Below are 19,991 nucleotides of genomic sequence, written 5' to 3' on the forward strand. Positions count from 1 at the left end.
TTAAAGGAAGCTGACACATTCTTTCACAAATGGTCTCAGTAATAAAATTTATCAAGTTTCAAATTAGTTTATGCTTAAATATTAAAATTAACTTTCAGTTCTTAGGAAATGAAAAACAATTAAGATCAGTCATTCTGACTTATTTGATCTTCATGACTTCATTGTTATTCAGTCTGGTTAGGTGGGCACCACTTCAACCATGGAACCACCAAATTCGAGAGAACTCTAGGGTCCATCTCTTCAACCTCCTTCCAAATGCTACAACTGATAGATGTGTTCCTCAAAGAAACCTGATGTTCTGCAAAAGCATGCTTTAAAATAGTGTTAGGGGAAAATGGGTTAGAGGCAGTCTGCTCCAACCCTAAGAAAGGCTGAGTCTGCTGAGTTACGGAAATCAGGGGAAAAATGTACAAAGTGCTGTGCAATGATCTCTTCAAAGACCAAATTCAAAACCAAAGGTGGTAGAGGAAGAAATGAGCAAATTTTCAATGTTGTATTCTTTCGTACTCTATGTGTTTACTGCCTCCGTTTACTGTTATACTTGGTTAACAGTAGAAAACATTAACATCCTTAGGACAATCACACTAATGCAACTTTCAGGTTACAATGACACCATTCCCCTCCTGGGTGAGTGGGAATTTTGCCCTTACCATCCTATTTTGCATTACAGAAATGTGTTATATTGAAAGAGACTGCATAGACTCTTCTGGCCGTTCAAAGTAATATTCAGGATCTGTTTAAACGTGCCATAACTGATAATCAGCTCTAGTTATTAGAATATTCTTTCTTTTTTGAGGAAAGTGTTCCACCTACCTGCTGGTTTGAAACACATCCTCTTTAATAGGATAAAAAGCTTTTTGCTAGAGGAGGATTTTGAATTATTTGAGGAGTTTTTTCTTCACATATCTGAACTCCATGCATGTGTGAGCATATGTAGTTTTTGAATGTGTTTAATAGCTTTAGTTCAGTCACTCAGTCATGTCTGACTCTTTGCAACCACATGGACTGTGGCATGCAAGTCTTCCCTGTCCATCACCAACTTCTGGAGCTTGATCAACCTCATGTCCATTGAGTCAGTGATGCCATCCAACCATCTCATGCTCTGTTGTCCCCTTCTCCTGCCTTCAATTTTTCCAAGCATCGGAGTCTTTTCAAATGAGTCAGTTCTTCACATCAGGTGGCCAAAATATCAGGGCTTAATATTTAGCATCAGTCCTTCAACTGAATCCTCAGGACTGATTTCCTTTAGGATTGCCTGGTTTGATCTCCTTGCAGTCCAAGGGACTCTCAAGAGTCTTCTCCAACACCACAGTTCAAAAGCATCAATTCTTCAGCACTCAGTTTTCTTTATAGTCCAACTATCACATCCATACATGACTACTGGAAAAACCATAGCCTTGACTAGACGGACCTTTGTCGGCCAAGTAATGTGTCTGCTCTTTAATATGCTATCTAGGTTGGTCATAACCTTCCTTCCAAGGAGCAAGTGTCTGTTAATTTCATGGCTGCAGTCACCATCTGCAGTGATTTTGGAGCCCAAGAAGTCTGAGTCCAAAGAAGACTTTGGAGCCCAAAGTCTGTCACTGTTTCCATTGTTCCCCACCTATTTGCCATGAAGTGATGGGAACAGATGCCATGATATTAGTTTTCTGAATGTTGAGTTTTAAACTAACTTTTTCACTTTCCTCTTTCACTTTCATCAAGAAGCGCTTTAGTTCTTCTTTGCTTTCTGTCATAAGGGTGGTGTCATCTATGTTTCTGAGGTTATTGATATTTTTCCCGGCAATCTTGATTCTAGCTTGTGGTTCATCCAGCCCAGTGTTTCTCATGATGTACTCTACACATAAGTTAAATAAGCAGGGTGACAATATACAGCCTTGACATACTCCTTTCCCAATTTGGAACCAGTCTGTTGCTCCATGTCCAGTTCTAACTGTTGCTTCTTGACCTGCATACACATTTCTCAGGAGGCAGGTAATAATAGCTTTAGGTTAGGTATAAAGCAGCATTAAATGAAATTACTATCTATCTGGTTATAATTTCTACAAATCTGCAATTAGGATAACTTCTTTTAAATCTAGGCTAAAATGTGCCCCATACATCTCTCTTGATCCAGGCAAAAACAAACCAGAACTGTTTCTTAAGGTTTCTAATAGGAATGCTAAATGACTGAGGTATGTTATATATAATACCATGTTATATATAATACCATGCTCCTGACCTGGGTACCTGCCCCTTCATATTACTCTCCTGAGGCGTCTTCTCCTCCTTCTTTCCCTTCAGACATTCCCTATAGAGGCAGCCTCTTCAGTTTCCCTCTTTCTAGAACTCTCCAAAGCTATCAGCATCTAGTTTTTTTCCATTTTCCTACATATGTCTTATCTTTCCTTCAAAAATACCCACTTTCTCAGTTTCAATTAGTGGCAACTGTCTCAGTTATTTATTCATTCAACAGATAGTTACTAAGCACCTACTATGTCCTAAATACTGTTCAAGAATAAACAGAAGGCTTATAATACAGTTTAATCACCCAGAAGAAAGTGCTTTGTTATTTCTGGTTAAATTTTAAGGTTGTCAGGGGGTGACAGTCTACCCGTCTATGAATAATATGCTAACATGCACTCTACATATTAGTAAATGATTATGCTTGAATGCTAAGAATGAAACTCCCAAATAACAGTAGCATGAACAAATCAGAGGTTTGTGCATTGTTACAGACTAAACTGTGCCACCCACAATATATACCTATTCAAGCCCTAATGCTTACTATTTCAGAATGTGACCATATTTGGAGACATATTTGGCCTGTAAAGAGGTGATTAAGTTAATTGAGGCTGTTAGGATGGGCTCTAGCTCAATGTGACCTGTGTCCTTGTAAGAAGAGATGAGGAAATACAGAGAGACACCAAGAATGCATGGAGACAGAGGAGAGAGTCCATAAAGAGAGAGCAAGAAGATGGTCATCTGCAAGCCAGGGAGAGAGGCTTCAGGAGGAGAAAAATCTGCTGACACCATGACCACAGCCATCCAGCCTCCAAAACCATGAGAAAATAAATGTTTGTTGTTTCAGCCCCCTGCTCTGTGTATCTTTATGGTAGCTATGTTAGTTTCTACTACCAATATACAAATACCCATAGACAGGATGAATTAAGTAACAGACATTCATTTCTCACAGTTAGGGCGACTGGAAGTCCAAGATCAAACTTGGCACTGACTCACCCCCTGGTGAGGAGCCTCTCCTTGATTTGAAGAACAACTTGTTGTAGCCTCACATGGTGGGCAGAGGGGGAGAAATCAAGCTCTCTGCAAGCTTTCTCAGGCCTCTTCTTATAAGGGTACTAACCTCACCATAAGGGCCCCTGCCTCACGATTTAATCACCTCCCCAAGGACCCATCTCCTAATGCCATCACACTGGGGGTTAGTTAGGATTCCACACAGTGGGACACAAACATTCAGCCCCTAGTAGGAATCCTGGAAAACTAACACACACACACTCACACACACACACACACACACACACACACACACTCCCCTACCCCTACGCCAAACTTGAAGTCTAGAAGCTGACAGGGTAGTTTGGGGCTGGTATGGCTTTTCTGAGACCAGGTTCTTTCAACTTTCCTGCTCCACCTTCATACTCAAGGTGGCTACTGGAACTGCAACCAGCAAGCCACACCATAGGCAAGGAAAGGAAAAAAAAAAAAAAAAAAAACCAAAGAAGAAGAAAGCTTAATGACTTGAAAGTTTATGAAACAGTTTGGAAAGAGGAATAGTTTAGTATAGGCTTCCCTAGTGACTCAGAAGGTAAAGAATCTGCCTGCAATGCAGGAGACTTGGTTTCAATCCGTGGGTAAGGAAGATCCTCTGGAGAAGGGAATGGCAACCTGCTCCAGTATTCTTGCCTGGGAAATCCCATGGACAGAGGAGCCTGATTGGCTACAGTCCACAGGGTTGCAAAAGACTTGGCAGAACTTGGCAAATAAACAATAGAAACAATACTCAAGACCTTTTGCAAGACTCTTTAAATAGATATTTCTTTTTTTCAGACCTACCAAAGTTCCTGCACTACCCCAGTTCAATTTTTCTCCTTCTTCTCTACAGGATTCATTTTTCACCAGGCCATCCAAGAGCTATTTTGGTGCAAATATTTCAAAAAACTTGGACTGTTTCTAATCTTATTCATGAATTACAAAAGTCTGGTTGGCCCATGTTACTATGTAAATCTCTAAGCTATACAGTTGCCTCTTTTCATAATATCTGAAATGTTCCCTAAGGATAATAGAGAAACAAATGGATAAAGAGAAAAAAGTCAAATATTTCCTGCAAAAAGATATAAAATAGTACCTGTGTCTGATTTACTATGCACCACATGGGGAAGACTATTAAAACATATATTCCCTTAGCTTTCAGAAAACAGGTTTAAATATTCCATGTCACAATAGAATTGTAAAATAACTGTAAAAAATAAATATCTCACTAAAAGTATTATTATACCATGTCTCAATATGTTCTCCAAATGGCACTATATATTATTTAAATTCTAAGACAAATTCTTAGAAATACCAATTTTTTTTTAAAATTTCCAAGTAGTTTTAAGCCATAGTGAGATTGTCTGAGATTTTTTACTATTTAGTGCTTACCGATCTGAAAAATATATTTCTGTCCCTCTTTCTCTCTCTCTCTCTAAAGATTGAAAAGGGACTATAGAAAGGAATGTTTTGAAACTTGCCTGCAGGGCATAAACCTAATGATCCAGTAACTTTAATTCTTTGTGAATTCTGTGTATGTGATATTTCTTCATGAAAAATAATAACATTACTAACAGTTTTGTTTCTTGCCTCTTTTTATCTATGAGATGTGTTTGGTCTTTTCTGCTACTAACAAAAAAGAAAGTACTTTTAACATTGTAGATTACCATTAAAATATAAGACAAATTCAATTATTCACTGAATTTGAATTTAAACTTTAAGATACTGGCCAACAGGATAGCATGTATTATATTTGTGTATGCTTATAAATATATATATAAACTCCGTTACAGTTCAGATAATGAAAATAAGAAAAAGAAAATGATGAAATATCATAATTTGTATTCAAATATTTGCTTCCAATATGAAAAAAAATCTGGACTATCTTTGAAACTGTATCTCTCTTATTAACTCTGAGACACATTCTTGACTTTTTAATCTAATAGACATTAATATTTCACCCAGAAGACAAATAAACAGATGTGGCTTAATAACCATGGTGGGATTTTAGAATGATGGTACATTTGGTCTCACTTTCCCATCTGTAAATGACAGGTCAAGATGTAGGCAAGATGTTCAGGTACAGAGGTAGTTGTTGTAATATATTTCTTATTAACTAGATGTTGAGTTTTTACATCGACATTTTTCTCATAGAATCTCTAGAAAATTAATGATCTACTATAATTTTACCAACAAAAATATATCTATAATAACAGCATACTATCTGAAAATAAACCACTCATTGAAAATATTACTTATTAGAATCTCAAAGAGAAAAACTGATTTTCAAATTAGAAAACGCATCTACAAAAATAAAATAAGCAAGGTCAACTTGGAACATGATAGGGAGCAATAATGTTTCTTGCCTCATATGTGCAGATTTCCATCTGTGAGGTACGTCTGCTTTCACAGTACACATATTCATAAATTCACATATTTTTTATTTAATAAATATTAATATCTGATATAAACCTATCACTTTGCACCATGGTGTTTGGTGCTGTTAGTGTAATGATTATCTGTGCTGTGTTTCATGGTGCTTACAATCTATTGCATGAGACAGACAAGAATCCATTCATCAGAGATCATATTAGTTTGTGAGTTATGTGCCACCAGGGAAGGCAATCTGATGCTTTGAGATTATACAACAAAAAAAATCCAGAGTAGGGGTCAAGTGAGGGAAGAAAAAAGTTCAACCTGAGCTCTGAACTATGTGCAACTGTTAATAGGAAAAAGGAGATTGCATTTCAGACAGAAGTGGAACAAGATTAAAGAGACTAGGTGGGGAGAGACCATAGTGAATTTGAGAAAAGTTAGAAAGAAATCCCCCACAGTTGGGCACAGAGAACCATGGGAAGGGGACAAAGGAGGGAAAGGCGGAGCAGAGCCACACAGGGTCCGGTACTCATTTGGGGGGCTTTGCACCATTCTCAGAGCAAAGAGAAGCCACTGAACAGCTTAAGTCAGATATGGGCTTCAAAGGGATCAGAAACTAGTAAGCAAACTACTCTTGCAGTCCAGTGAGAAGTGATGATAGCTTCAGATATAGAGGTAGCTGGGGAGATGGCAAAGAGGGGTAAATTCAAAAGCATAGATGGAAACACTAGAAGGACTTGTCGATGGACTGTATGTAAGGATGTGATGGGGAAAAGGGAGAACGTCAGGGGTGAATCCTACATCCATGCTTGCACAACTGAATGATCAATGAAACTGTTCTTAAGAACGCTGAAAGACGGTCAGGCTTGTGAAGACAGATCATGCCTTAGAAAGACTGGGATTGAAACGCTTTAAGTATTGTAGCAAAGTCCATTCAGGAGACAGAAACCTTACCAGTAGTTTTAACACAGAGAATTTAATACAAAATTAAGCTAGGTATAAAATGATTAACTAATGAAAGCATAAAGAGAAAAAAGATGTGTCACATGTAAACTGCAGGGACAACTAGCATCCTTCTAGTTGAGGGCATAAGAGGAACACCAAGACAAATGTAGGATCTTAGAGGAGAGTCTTAACAAATCTGAAAGATCTTTGAGGAGGTAATATCTTGACTGAACTGGATTGAGTGTCTAGGAACTCAAAAATGTCCCCCCACCCGCCCCCCAACTCCTGTGGGTTCAGGACACACAGCTCTGAGATGCAGGAACTGGCAGCTGGTTCTCAAACCTGAGTTAAAGCTCTTATACAAGTGTTGGAATATAAGTAAACCGGACTCAGCTGCTGTTTCAGGGAAGAATGGCTGTTGCAGGAGGGAGGAAGCTACAGCACTGAGAGTAACCCCAAGCAAGAGATTGCCCATCAGAAGCAACTGCATCCCCACCCCTGCACACACACACACACACACACACACACACACACACACAACAGGAAAGATAAAAAGACTGATTCTTCCAGGCTTCAGTCTTCCCCTGATGCTGCTCCTGGCAGAGGCTAAGAGGAATGCCCAGGAAGAAATGTCATTTTCAGGCTCCCAGTCAGAGCATCACAAAGCAAAGTGAGAAAGAATGAATTTAGAGCTAAGAGGCAACAACATAATGCTTGACATGACATCCAAGTGGAAATGACAACCACGGCAGTGATTGTACGATCCTGGGACTCAAGTGAGGTCTGATGTATATAGCGGAGGGTCTTCAGCACATTGAACCCATGATATCGCCTGGGAGGGAGGAGAGAGTGACTGGGCAGGATCTTGAGGAACTGGATTCTTGACAGTAGAGGCAAATAGTCCAATGAAAACTGGGAAAGAGAAACCACAGGGTTGACAGAAAACAGAGCAGGAGACTTTGTGTCAAATTTTAAAATGATGGGAAATACCATTTGAAAATACAGTGTTCAACACTGTTAAATGCTGCTGAAAAGTCAAGTTACATGATGGGTGAAAAACAGTCTTCAGGCTTTTAAAATACATATATAATATGTTTATAAATATATATATATGTAAGACCTCCACTTTGCAGGGAGGAACTGGCCTCAGGATGTGTGTGAGTGCCTGGGGTTTTCTGGTTTATGCATTTCTGAGTGAGTGGGTGTGTTTGCATGTTTATATGTATGTGTTTGCATGTTTTTGCATGCCTTTTAAAAAATTCCTCCTACTGCATAAAGTGCACTAATCATGGTCTCCTACTCATTCTGGAGAGCAGTGTCCAGCTTAGGGAGTCCAGGGTGCTTTAGGACAAGCCATAGACTGTGAACTCTTTAGGATACTTTGGGTTTCTGGAGTAAGGGTCGTTCCCCACCCCTCATCCTCCGCCCAGTACCTTGGCTCAACGTGCACAGAAAAGGTCATTTCACTCAATGTAACCCTTACCCCTATCTAGTTAGGGACCATCCACTCTGCCACGGTCCCTGGCATCCGGTCCTTGTTTCGGAGGGTTGCTGTTTCTCGGTGAAGGCAGGTGCCCTAAGCACTCTACAGGTCAGAGTCGGGAGCCCCTCTCTAGGGTATCCCTGTCGGCCCTGACCTGCGTTTCCCCAGGCAGTGGAAGAACAGGGGTGTCCCGCTCCGTTGGCTATCCAAGGTCCTAGGTAACTACGGGGGACACTCTGTGGTTTGTGTGGATGCAGAAGCAAGAGGTCGTCAGAGGGCACTGTACTCACGTCTGCAGGAAGAGGAGGCAGAGGGTGGCTGCAGACCCGACAGGTAAAGAAGACAGCCAAAGAAGACAGCGCCTGCTGACATCAGGTCAGCTCCCACTCAGGCCCTCTCCAGGCACGATATAGTCTATTTTCTGATTTCAGAATGGACCGGGTCGTTGGGCTTCACTAAAGGCTTGCACAGCAGCAGACACCCTCTTGAGCAGCAGGAGCCCAGTCTGTGGCAATCTTTGGGGGCTGCTGTTCTGGGCGGCGCATGTGCACTTTACTCCTGAACGCGCCTGGGGGTGGTCCCTCCCGGGCTCAGCGCGTGATAAAGAGCAACAGGTCATCTGCAGGAGCCCTGGGGGCTCTGATTAGGGCGACGAGGAGTTCACGAGCTCCAGGCATTGCAGGACAGGTGGTGCAAGTGAAACCCCTTAGGAGGAGCCTGGACGGAGGGGGTCTTCGCACAAGGGTACCCACCTGTTTTTCACCCTAGGACTCCATTGCCGGGCGCCTGCATCTCGCGAGATCCTGCGGGATCCTGCTTTCTGGGACCTGTAGTCTCGCCACAGTGCCTGCGGGTGATTCTTTCTCTGAAGGTTCCCTGATGCTCTGTGCATGCCAGCCTATCCCTGGCAACCTAAAAAAAAAAAAAAAAAGAGCTCTCTTGGTGGTGATGTCAGCCAAACTTTCAGTAGTAAAGAATCCACCTGCAAATGCAGGAGATGCAGGTTAGATTCCCTGGGTAGGAAAGATTCCCTGGAGAAGGAAATGGAAGCCCATTCCAGTATTCTTGCCTGGAGAATCCAATGAACAGAGGAGCCTGGCAGGCTATAGTCCAAAGGGTGGCAAAGACTCAGACACGACTGATAGCCATGCAGACTCATGAACCAAAGGTGACCAAAGTGGATTGAGAGGTGAGTGCGGTTGAGAAAGCGAGAAGAGTCAAAACTTTGTACTAACTCCAGCCTCTGCGAAGGAAGTCCGAGAAGTAAGTAGTAGAAATACGGAATCGCGAGGGGTTTCCTGGTTTGATTTTTAAAAGGGGGATAAACTTGACTAAGTTAATCTATTCCATGAAATCATCGGAATGAGAGGAAGTTACACATAGAAGAGAAAGAAGAGATCATTGGTGAAAGTCACCTGAGAAGGCAGGTGACCCTAGACATGTAAGACACATTAGGAAACAGGGATTTTAAAAAATAACTGTGGTGATCTGTTTTTTTATTGAACAATTGTTTTAATCAGTTCAGAAAGGTGAAGAAATATGCATTAATACTATAATTTGTAATCACATAATTACTGTTACCTGTGGTCTCGTTTTTTATGTGGGTTAGAATTACCATCCGAGGTCACTTGTTTTCAGTCTAAGAACTATCTTAAGAATTTTATTAAAGGGGTATCTGCTAGCAACATATTATTTCAGTTTTGTTTATCTAAGAATGTATTTATTTTGTCTTTACTTTTGAAAGATAGCTTTGATGGATATAGGATTCTTAGTTGACAGCTGTTTTCTCTGAACAATTTAAATATGCTTTTCAACTGTCTTCCAGGCTGTATGGTGTTTGATGAGAGAATTCAGCTGTGAAATCAAATATTTTGAACCTTATTAAAAGACACCACATCAACTCTCATGTTAATTTTAAAATTGATGCTGAAAATACAAAAGTCTTCTTTTTCTTTTAAAAATTTATACAAACTGGAAGTAATGGCTACAGATTGAGCAAAAAAGTATTAGTTGCTTAAGAATTATGTATTTACTAAAACTTTTCAAACAGCCAAAACTGATAATTCCTCTTTCTAGACCCTAAACAAGTCATGATTTTCCTTGAAAAACAAACAGATCTTCATAAAGCAATTGAAAATGATGTATGAAATTACTGAAAATAGTTCAGTAATGTGGACCCATAAACATATGTCAGTACTATGTTTCCTAAAATTTGTTTCATGGATGATCAGTCCCGTAAGAAGCTCATGGAGTAAATTTACGGTCAAATAAATTTGGGAATTCTACTTCCTCAATCTCTCTGAAATAGTTCCCTATTTAAGGTTCTGCAGTGTATTACACTAATAATTCTACTGTCTATCCTATTTGGGCAGAGGACCTGTTTGGACACCCTTTATTCATGGGTGTATTAACATCATCTTCTGTATATGACCTTGTCCTGGGTAAACTCCAATACTTTGGCCACCTCATGTGAAGAGTTGACTGATTGGAAAAGACTCTGATGCTGGGAGGGATTGGGGACAGGAAGAGAAGGGGACAACAGAGGATGAGATGGCTGGATGGCACCACTGACTCGATGGACATGAGTTTGAGTAAACTCCAGGAGTTGGTGATGGACAGGGAGGCCTGGTATGCTGCTATTCATGGGGTTACAAAGAGTTGGACATGACTGGGCGACTGAACTGGATACTTATGTATTCTACAAGCAGTAAATATTATTACATGTAAAAGTCCTCCCTTCTTCCTTGCAACCAAGGCAATAGATTTCACTTAAACAGAGTCACAAGATCATCTCTCCCCTAACATCCTAAGGTGCCATTGATTGAAGACAGTTCTTTACCATTGTATTTGGTCCACTTGTACCAAAACTAATCATAATATTTCTACCTGTTCAAGTGGTTTTCTAACATCATCAATTAATAAAACTAATGACAAAAAGGTGACATTTTCACCTTTACCTCAAATTGAAATATACTGTAGAGATGCATGGAATTTGCAGTATTTCAAATACAGGGTTGCCTTCTTATTAGCAAAATGCAGTTACACAACTAACTGGCTGTTACACTGAGTGTGATACAGGTTTGGCCCCCACCTCTTCTCCTGCTGACAGTGCAGGAGTTTGTCTACTTTTATGCCCCTTTTCAATATGTTTTATTATTTAAGCCAAGAGAATGGTCACTCAGTAGATGTTCTTGGCAATGCCAAGGCACAGATTCTGGGCTCTTGCATTTATCTTTTTCCCAACAGGAGCAATATGAAAATAAGTGCCTAATTTCTTGGCTATTAGCCAGTGAAGCATTTTACTAGGCCTACTTGCTAGGTTCTGTTACAGCCACACATTTTCCTTTGTGCCAGTTACATGTTAAATGGCTGATTATCACTTCTGATTATTTGTGATGATGGGCTTCTTGCAGAGTGGTTTTAATCTAAATGGTTTATTTCATTGACTAATCCTGACTCTTCATTGATTTTATGCTCTGGCCTATAATTTATGGTACTTACTCCCCTAAATTTCTTTTACCCTTTTGTTGTTCTTCAGTTACTCAGTCCTGTCCAGCTTTTTGTGACCCCATGGACTGCAGCACACCAGGGTTCCCTCTTCTCCACTGTCTCCCAGAGTTTGTTCAAACTCATGTCCATCAAGTTGGTGATGCCATCCAACCATCTCATCCTCTGTCATCTTTTCTCCTCCTGCCTTCAGTCTTTCCCAGCATCAGGGTCTTTTCCAACAAATCAGATCTTTGCATTGGGTAGCCAAAGTATTGGACCTTCAGCTTCAGCCCTTCCAATGAATATTCAGGGTTGATGTCCTTTGGAATTGACTGGTTTGATCTTATTGTAGTCAAGCAACTATCAAAAGTCTTCTCCAGCACTCTTAAGCACTTCTCCAGCCACTCTTAAGAAGTAATAAATTGGAAAACTAAAATTTTAAAATTTTAGAAAAATTTATGTATAACATGATAAAATCAATATTTGTAACTAATTTGCTCTAAGTTCATTTATGTATCTAAATCCTCATATTCTTTTTGGTATAAAGAATAGACATGATCTTTGACATTCAAGATCATCCAGGCCAGTTTTTAAATAATGTAGTAAGCATTATCCAAAATATCTAATTGTCATAACTGATCCTAGAATTAGAATGTAGTGGTTTAGTTTCTAAGTCATGTCCAACTCTTGGGACCTCATGACTATAGCCCATCAGGTTCCCCTGTTCATGGAATTTCCCAGGCAAGAATCCTGGACAGGGTTGCCATTTCCTTCTCTGCTGGGGTCCAGCCCCCGCAGGATCTAGGGGTACTCTCAGGAGAGATGGCGTCGGTAAAGAGATTAGAGAGAGAGAGAGAAAGAATGTTGCAGATAAGAAAATAGAGGAGAGAAAGAGGCTGATATTCCTTGGTTTACACAGAAAGCCAATAGAAACCCAGACAAGGGACTTGCTCTGTTCACAGAGGCCGCAGGTGCCCTCCCGGTCTCCTGAGGGAGTGAAGACACAGAGTGCCTTCCCGTTCAGGTCTTAGAAGCCCAGGCAGAAAAGTGAACACGGAGAGCCTCTGTGCTCCAAGGGATCAGCCTGAAAAAGAGAGTAAGAGAGAGAGAGAAAGAAGGAAAGAAAGAAAGACATGGGGGAACCAGGCTTTCATGGAACTGATCCTGGTCTGTCACTTTATTTTTCAGGGAAGCTTTTATACCTTGACTTGTACATAGAGGGAAATGAAAGATGCAAAGTCATACAGAGTCAGCCCCAAAATTACATCTGTTTTGTCTTTATCAAAACCAGGATTTTTTTCTGCATACCTTTCCCATAAACAATGTTGTGTACATTATCTTCTGGCCTTGGAGGCCTGTAGACATTTTATGACCCTCTTTTGATAAAGGCTGCTCACAGAAAACTTGTTTTCCCTTGAAATGTTTTTTCTTTATATTTCTAATCTATGTCAGCCTCAGAAAGTATTAAGCAGAGTTACATTTCTCACAGAGCAAAAGTGCAGTGAGTTACAACAAAGAAAGGACCAATTAGCTCAAAGGTCTGATGTGGTTAATTCCAAGGCTACACTTCTTTTTCTTACATTCCAACTATGTTAACTAATGCACGCCCAGGTGCACAGTGGACAAGAGATATGGGAACTTAGCAGCAAGCATTGGTTCAACAATGAAATCCTACACCAGCACTACTCTAATAATTTGTAACTCTTTGAAAGGCTCTATATTTTTAGAATGTTTTAGGCTTCCCGTGCCTCTCACAGTTGGGAGGCTGTGAATAATCACATGCGTAGCTGCAAGAGTCTGGATAAACCTGTCAGACAAGCTAGAAAGCCATCAGAGGGGTTTGATTTGAAATATTCCTCTCATGCCCAAGAGACTTATCAACTAGCCCTAAGCTGATTTTTTCCAGAGAAAGGTGGTCGGGGATAGCGTTCTGTTAATGTCAGAAGAGTTGGTGAAAGGCACAAAATAGTAAGACAGACAGATTCTGGTTTTGGGGTAGATGCTCGAGCAGGTCCAGGGAGTCCCTCGAATCCTGATCCACCTATACCTGTCAGGTCTTCTCCACATGACCTTTGTCATGGGTGGGATCTCCCGTGGTGGCTCCTGGCACTTCTCCAAGGGATCTTTCTGACCCAGGGATCAAACCCAGGTCTCCTCCACTGCAGGCAGATTCTTTACTGACTGAGCTGCCAGGGAAGCAGAATTAGAGTAGTGTTAAAAGTAAAAGAACCTGCCTGCCAATGCAGGAGACATAAAAGACAGTGGTTCAATCCCTGGGTGGGGAAAATACCCTGGAGAAGGAAGTGGCAACCCACTCCAGTATTCTTGCCTGGAGAATCCCATGGACAGTGGAGCCTGGCAAACTATGGTCCATAGGGTCGCAAAGAGTCGGACATGACTGAAGTCCGACAACACTCACAAAAGTGTTAGTTGCTTAGTTGTGTCTGACTCTTTGCAAGTCCATGGGCTGTAACCCACCAGGCTTCTCTGTACGTGGAATTCTCCGGCAAGAATATCAGAGTGAGTTGCCATTCCCTTCTCCAGGAGATCTTCCTGACCCAGGGATCGAACCCAGGTCTCATGCATTGCAAGCAGATTCTTCACCATCTGAGCCATCGGGAAAACCCCAGCATTGGAATAAATACATAGATAAAGTCTGAAATGACGACAGCTTGGTTTTAGGTGGATACAAGCGGGAGACACTCTGCTGAGAAATAATTGAAGCAGTTCAAGATGGAACTAGTAAGGTTTCCAGTTAAAACAATAGCAGTGGAAGGGGTGATAATTAGCAGGATTTCTGAAAATATTTCAGTAAGAAAATATATATTACTGCAGAAAGCACACTGAATGTATCTCGTGACAGCTTTCCCCTCCCAACTCCATGCTAGAACACTGTGAGGAATAACCTAATGTTAGACCCAGACATAAATCAGAGGGTTTCTGAGGCCTTAAATTACCTACAGAGAAAAGGAAACATATTTTTTTGCTTTTATTTCATTTTATTTTGGTCTGGGAAGCCTGTTAGAGAACAGCGAGGCTGATTGAGAAAGCTGGCACCAGTGTTCTCAGAGCAAGGATGTACTGACAGCCCTCTGAAAGAAGTCTGTTCCCACCCCTATATACCAGGAAGCCCTGACATTTGGGAGCCAAAATTGGAGGGGTGACTTCAATCTTGACAACATGTTTCAGTGGGCTTACTAAAACAAGTTTTAAAGAAATAGTAACTTTGGTGGCTTTAGCACAATCCGAAAACCACCAGCAGCTTTGCCTCCTAAATAACTCTTGTCTCAAACTGAAAATGAAGAAGTCATTCAAAAGTTTATTAAAAACATAAACACTATCAAAATACATTGGAAAAGAAGTAAAGCCGTGTGAAAAGGAACATCAGTGACACATTATTGTTAAAAATAAAGAATAGATATATAAGAACAGTGTTATTATGTAAAGATAAAAGAAGACAGGGAAAATTAGTAAAGTATTATCAGATAAAAGTAAAAATGGATAAAGAAAAAGTAGTAAAAGACCAAATAAAAATAAAATTTGGCTTTTTAAAAAATAAAATTATAAGACACGTAGACAACCTGATAAAGCCAAAATAAGCCAAAATAAACAGGTTCAGTGTGCAAACTGATACATTATCACAGATAGTAAACTAATGCTCAAAATTCTCCAAGCTGGGCTTCAGCAATACGTGAACCACAAACTTCCTGATGGTCAAGCTGGTTTTAGAAAAGGCAGAGGAACCAGAGTTCAAATTGCCAACATCTGCTAGATCATGGAAAAAGCAAGAGAGTTCCAGAAAAACATCTATTTCTGCTTTATTGACTATGCCAAAGCCTTTGACTTCATGGATCACAATAAACTGTGGAAAATTCTGAGAGATGGGCATACCAGACCACCTGACTTGCCTCTTGATAAATTTGTATGCAGGTCAGGAAGCAACAGTTAGAACTGGACATGGAACAACAGACTGGTTCCAAATAGGATAAGGAGTATGTCAAGGCTGTATATTGTCACCCTGCTTGTTTAACTTATATGTAGTGTAATCATGAGAAATGCTGGACGGGAAGAAACACAAGCTGCAATCAAGATTGCCGGGAGAAATATCAATAACATCAGATATGCAGAGGACACCACCCTTAAGGCAGAAAGTGAAGAGGAACTAAAAAGTCTCTTGATGAAAGTGAAAGTGGAGAGTGAAAAAATTGGCTTAAAGCTCAACATCCAGAAAACTAAGATCATGGCATCCGGTCCCATCACTTCATGGGAAATAGATGGGAAAACAGTGGAAACAGTGTTAGACTTTAAGGGGGGGGGGGGGCTCCAAAATCACTGCAGATGGTGATTGCAGCCATGAAATTAAAAGACGCTTACTCCTTGGAAGAAAAGTTATGACCAACCTAGATAGTATATTCAAAAGCAGAGACATTACTTTGCCTACTAAGGTCTGTCTAGTCAAGGCTATGGTTTTTCCTGTGGTCATGTATGGATGTGAGAGTTGGACTGTGAAGAAGGCTGAGTGCTGAAGAATTGATGCTTTTGAACTGTGGTGTTGGAGAAGACTCTTGAGAGTCCCTTGGACTGCAAGGAGATCCAACCAGTCCATTCTGAAGGAGATCAGCCCTGGGATTTCTTTGGAAGGAATGATGCTAAAGCTGAAACTCCAGTACTTTGGCCACCTCATGTGAAGAGTTGACTCATTGGAAAAGACTCTGATGCTATGAGGGATTGGGGGCAGGAGGAGAAGGGGACGACCGAGGATGAGATGACTGGATGGCATCATTGACTCGATGAACGCGAGTCTAAATGAACTCCGGGAGTTGGTGATGTACAGGGAGGCCTGGCGTGCTGTGATTCATGGGGTCGCAAAAAGTCGGACACTACTGAGTGACTGAACTGAACTGAAACATACCATAAAATTGTAAATATGTAGTAAAGAATACTATATGCAATTTGATGGAGGTAAGTTTGAAAATCTAGAGAAAATGGATTTTTTTTTGTAAAATTTAATTAGCAAAACTGACCCGAAAAGTGAGAAAATCTAACCAATTATAGTAGAAATTGAGAAAATTGATAAAAATCTAATAAATAAAAGTAAGGTAGAAGAGTCAGACTTGTGAGTTGATTTCTGTTTTAACTTTAGCAACTGTATGTGTTTTAAACTGTTGGAAGACATCCAAAAAAATATGACTTCCCAACTCATTTTTTAGCTTTTTTTAAATTGAAGTATATTTGATTTACAATATCTGTTAATTTTTTCTGTAAGGCAAAGTGATTCAATTATACATATATATATATATATTCTTTTTTATACTCTTTTCCATTATAGTTTATCATAGGACACTGAATATAGTTCTCTGCACTATAAAGTAGAACCGTATTATTTACTCATTCTGTATATAATAGCTTACATCATCTAGCCCCATCCTCTCCCCCAGTCTTCTCTCCCTTGGCAACCACTGGTTCATTCTCTATATCTGTGATATTACTTCTGTTTCATACATAGGTTCATTTGTGTCATAGTTTAGGCTCCACATATTAGTGATATCATATGGTATTTGTCTTTCTCTCTCTGATTTATTTCCCTTTGTTAGATGCCCTCTAGTTGCATCCACATTCCTGTGGTTGGCACTATTTCATTCTTTTTGATGGCTGAGTAGTATTCCGTTGTGTATATATGTACCACATCTTTTTTATCCATTCTTCTGTCAATAGATATTTAGATTGTTTCCATGTCCTGGCTATTGTGAATAGTGCTGCTATGAACATAGAGGTGCATGTATCTTTTTGGATTAGAGCTTTATCTGGGTATATGCCTATAATAGAGAAGAACCTTTGATATTCTATTACAAGTTAATCAGTAAAGGGATGTTTCCTAAAACATAAATTATATATAATAGCCCATCTTTGGGAATCTTGCCTACCAGGTAATGAGCATTAAGCTAAAATGCCTTTGTTTAGCTCACAAGGAGCATCCTGACTGAGCTCACCTGTGAATGGCTACAGGGGAAGAAATTAACACATCTCCTCCAAAGGCTGATGGGAAGCAGGAAGTGTTTGACTTTACTCTGCATCCCCCTTTTAGTATGAAAGGAGCCTGAACTTTAACTCAGGCAAGATGGTTCTTGACACATGAGCCTACCATCTTCTCAGTTTTCTGGCTTTCCAAATAAAGTTATGTGTTACTCTTTGCCCCGTTAACTCATCTTTAGATTACTGGCCTGTCATGTGATGAGCATTATAAGCTTAGACTTGGTAACATGCCCAGGAATGAGATTGCTGGATCATATAGTAATCTTATTTTTAGTTTTCTGAGTAACCTCCACACTTATCCACAGTGGCTGCACCAATTTACATTCCTACCAACAATGAAGGAGGGTTCCCTTTTCTCCACATGCACTCCCTCATTTCTTATGTGTAGACTTTCTGATGATGACCATTTTAACCATGTGAGGTGGTACCTTGTTGAAGTTTTGATTTGCGTTTTTCTAGTAGTTAGTGACTTTGAGTATCTTTTAATGTGACTATTGACATTTGTATTTCTTCTTTGGAGAACTATCTGTTTAGGTCTTCTGCCCATTTTTGAATTTTTTTTTTTATTGTTAAGTTTATATGAGCTGTTTGTGTATTTTTGAAATTAAGCCCTCATCAGTCATATTATTTGCAAATATTTCCCCCCATTCTGTAGGTTATCTTTTCATTTTTTATGGTTTCCTTTACTATGCAAGTGCTTAGAGGATTGATTAGGTCCCAATTCTTTATTTTTGTTTATTTCTATTGCCTTGCAAGTCTGACCTAAGAAAACATTGGTACATGTTTTATGTATTACGTCAGAAAATGTTTTGCCTGTAATCACTTCTAGGAGTTTTATGGTAGCATGTCTTATGTTAAGTCATTAAGCTAGTTTGAATTTATTTTTGTACATGGTGAGAGGGTATGTTCTAAATTCACCAATTTACATGTGAATGTCCAGCTTTCCTAACATCACTTGCTAAAGAGACTGTCTTTATCTCATTGTATATTTTTGCTTCTTTTGTCGAAGATTAATTGACCATAGGTGTGTGGTTCATTTCTGGGCTCTCTGTTCTGTTCTGTTGATCCATATATCTGCTTTTATGTCAATACCATACTGCCTTGACTAGTGTAGTTTTGTAGTAGTATCTGATGTTTGGGAGGATTATGCATCCTCTTTATTCTTTTCCTTTGGGATTGCTTTGTAAATTCTAGGTCTTTATGATTACATATAAATTTTAGGATTATTCTAGTTCTGTGAAAAAATATCATGGATTTCCCAATTCGTCTTTAAACCCATAATCTCTAAATTCTAGCCAAGTTAAAGATATACAAAAGTGTTTAATTTCATTAGTATTATAAAGATGAAACTTCTAAATAAAATTAGAACAAGCCAAGTTCAATAAATATAGCAATATGCTATGATCAAGTAAAGTATTAGATATATGGAATAATGTTTAAACATTAAGAAGCATAGATTTTCATGTTACCATTTAATAATTTATTAACAGTACATTAAGAAGTTAAAACATAAAACATGCAAGTTTGAAATACTAGATATTTCCTATATTACAGTTATCTTTCTTAATTTTTTTAAGTAAATTAGGAAGAGATAACCTATTTGGTTATAAAGATATGTTCTTGAAATGTCTGAAATACCATATGAAATTTCAAATACTCCACTGTTTCTATTTCAGTTAGTAATGAGAAAGAGAAACCTACCTATGATTATAGACACAGAAAATTCAAGACACATAATTAAAGACTAACAAACAGTCACATTTTAAAATTACTAAGACTTTGATAAAACACCTACATAGACATAATAAATATGTAAAAGTCTATAGACTGTGTTAACAGTAAACACTTTTGAAATGGAAATGGGGGGATTAAAGGAGACCTTCACTCAATAACATCAAAACCAAAAATCATGAATAGAAGAAAAGAAAGGTGTGGAATATAATATGAATATAATCACTAGACCTTATTAAAGAGTAAAACATAGCTGAGTGATTAGAGAGAAATATTTATGCCATCTTTCTGGAAAGAACCAGTATCATTAAAAATGCTAATCATACACAAATTAACAATTTCAGTCAGAATCCTAAATTGTGGTTTAATTGAATGGAATGACTTTCAAGTCCCCATGGGAGAATATGAGTAAGAATTTATTTTACAGAGTACATTTGTGAAAATGAATGGTAGTAAATGGAGATTCTCCTTAAGAGATCATTATATTTTTTATTTCAATCAGGTTTTGTGGTTATAGCCATAATAGTTCAGTTCGGTTCAGTCGCTCAGTCGTGTCCAAGTCTTTGCGACCACATGAATCACAGCATGCCAGGCCTCCCTGTCCATCACCAATTCCTGGAGTTGACTCAGACTCATGTCCATCGAGTAGTGATGCCATCCAGCCATCTCATCCTCTGTCGTCCCC

Source organism: Ovis aries, chromosome 13, assembly GCF_016772045.2.
Source record: "Ovis aries strain OAR_USU_Benz2616 breed Rambouillet chromosome 13, ARS-UI_Ramb_v3.0, whole genome shotgun sequence".
Taxonomy (NCBI): Eukaryota; Metazoa; Chordata; class Mammalia; order Artiodactyla; family Bovidae; genus Ovis; species Ovis aries.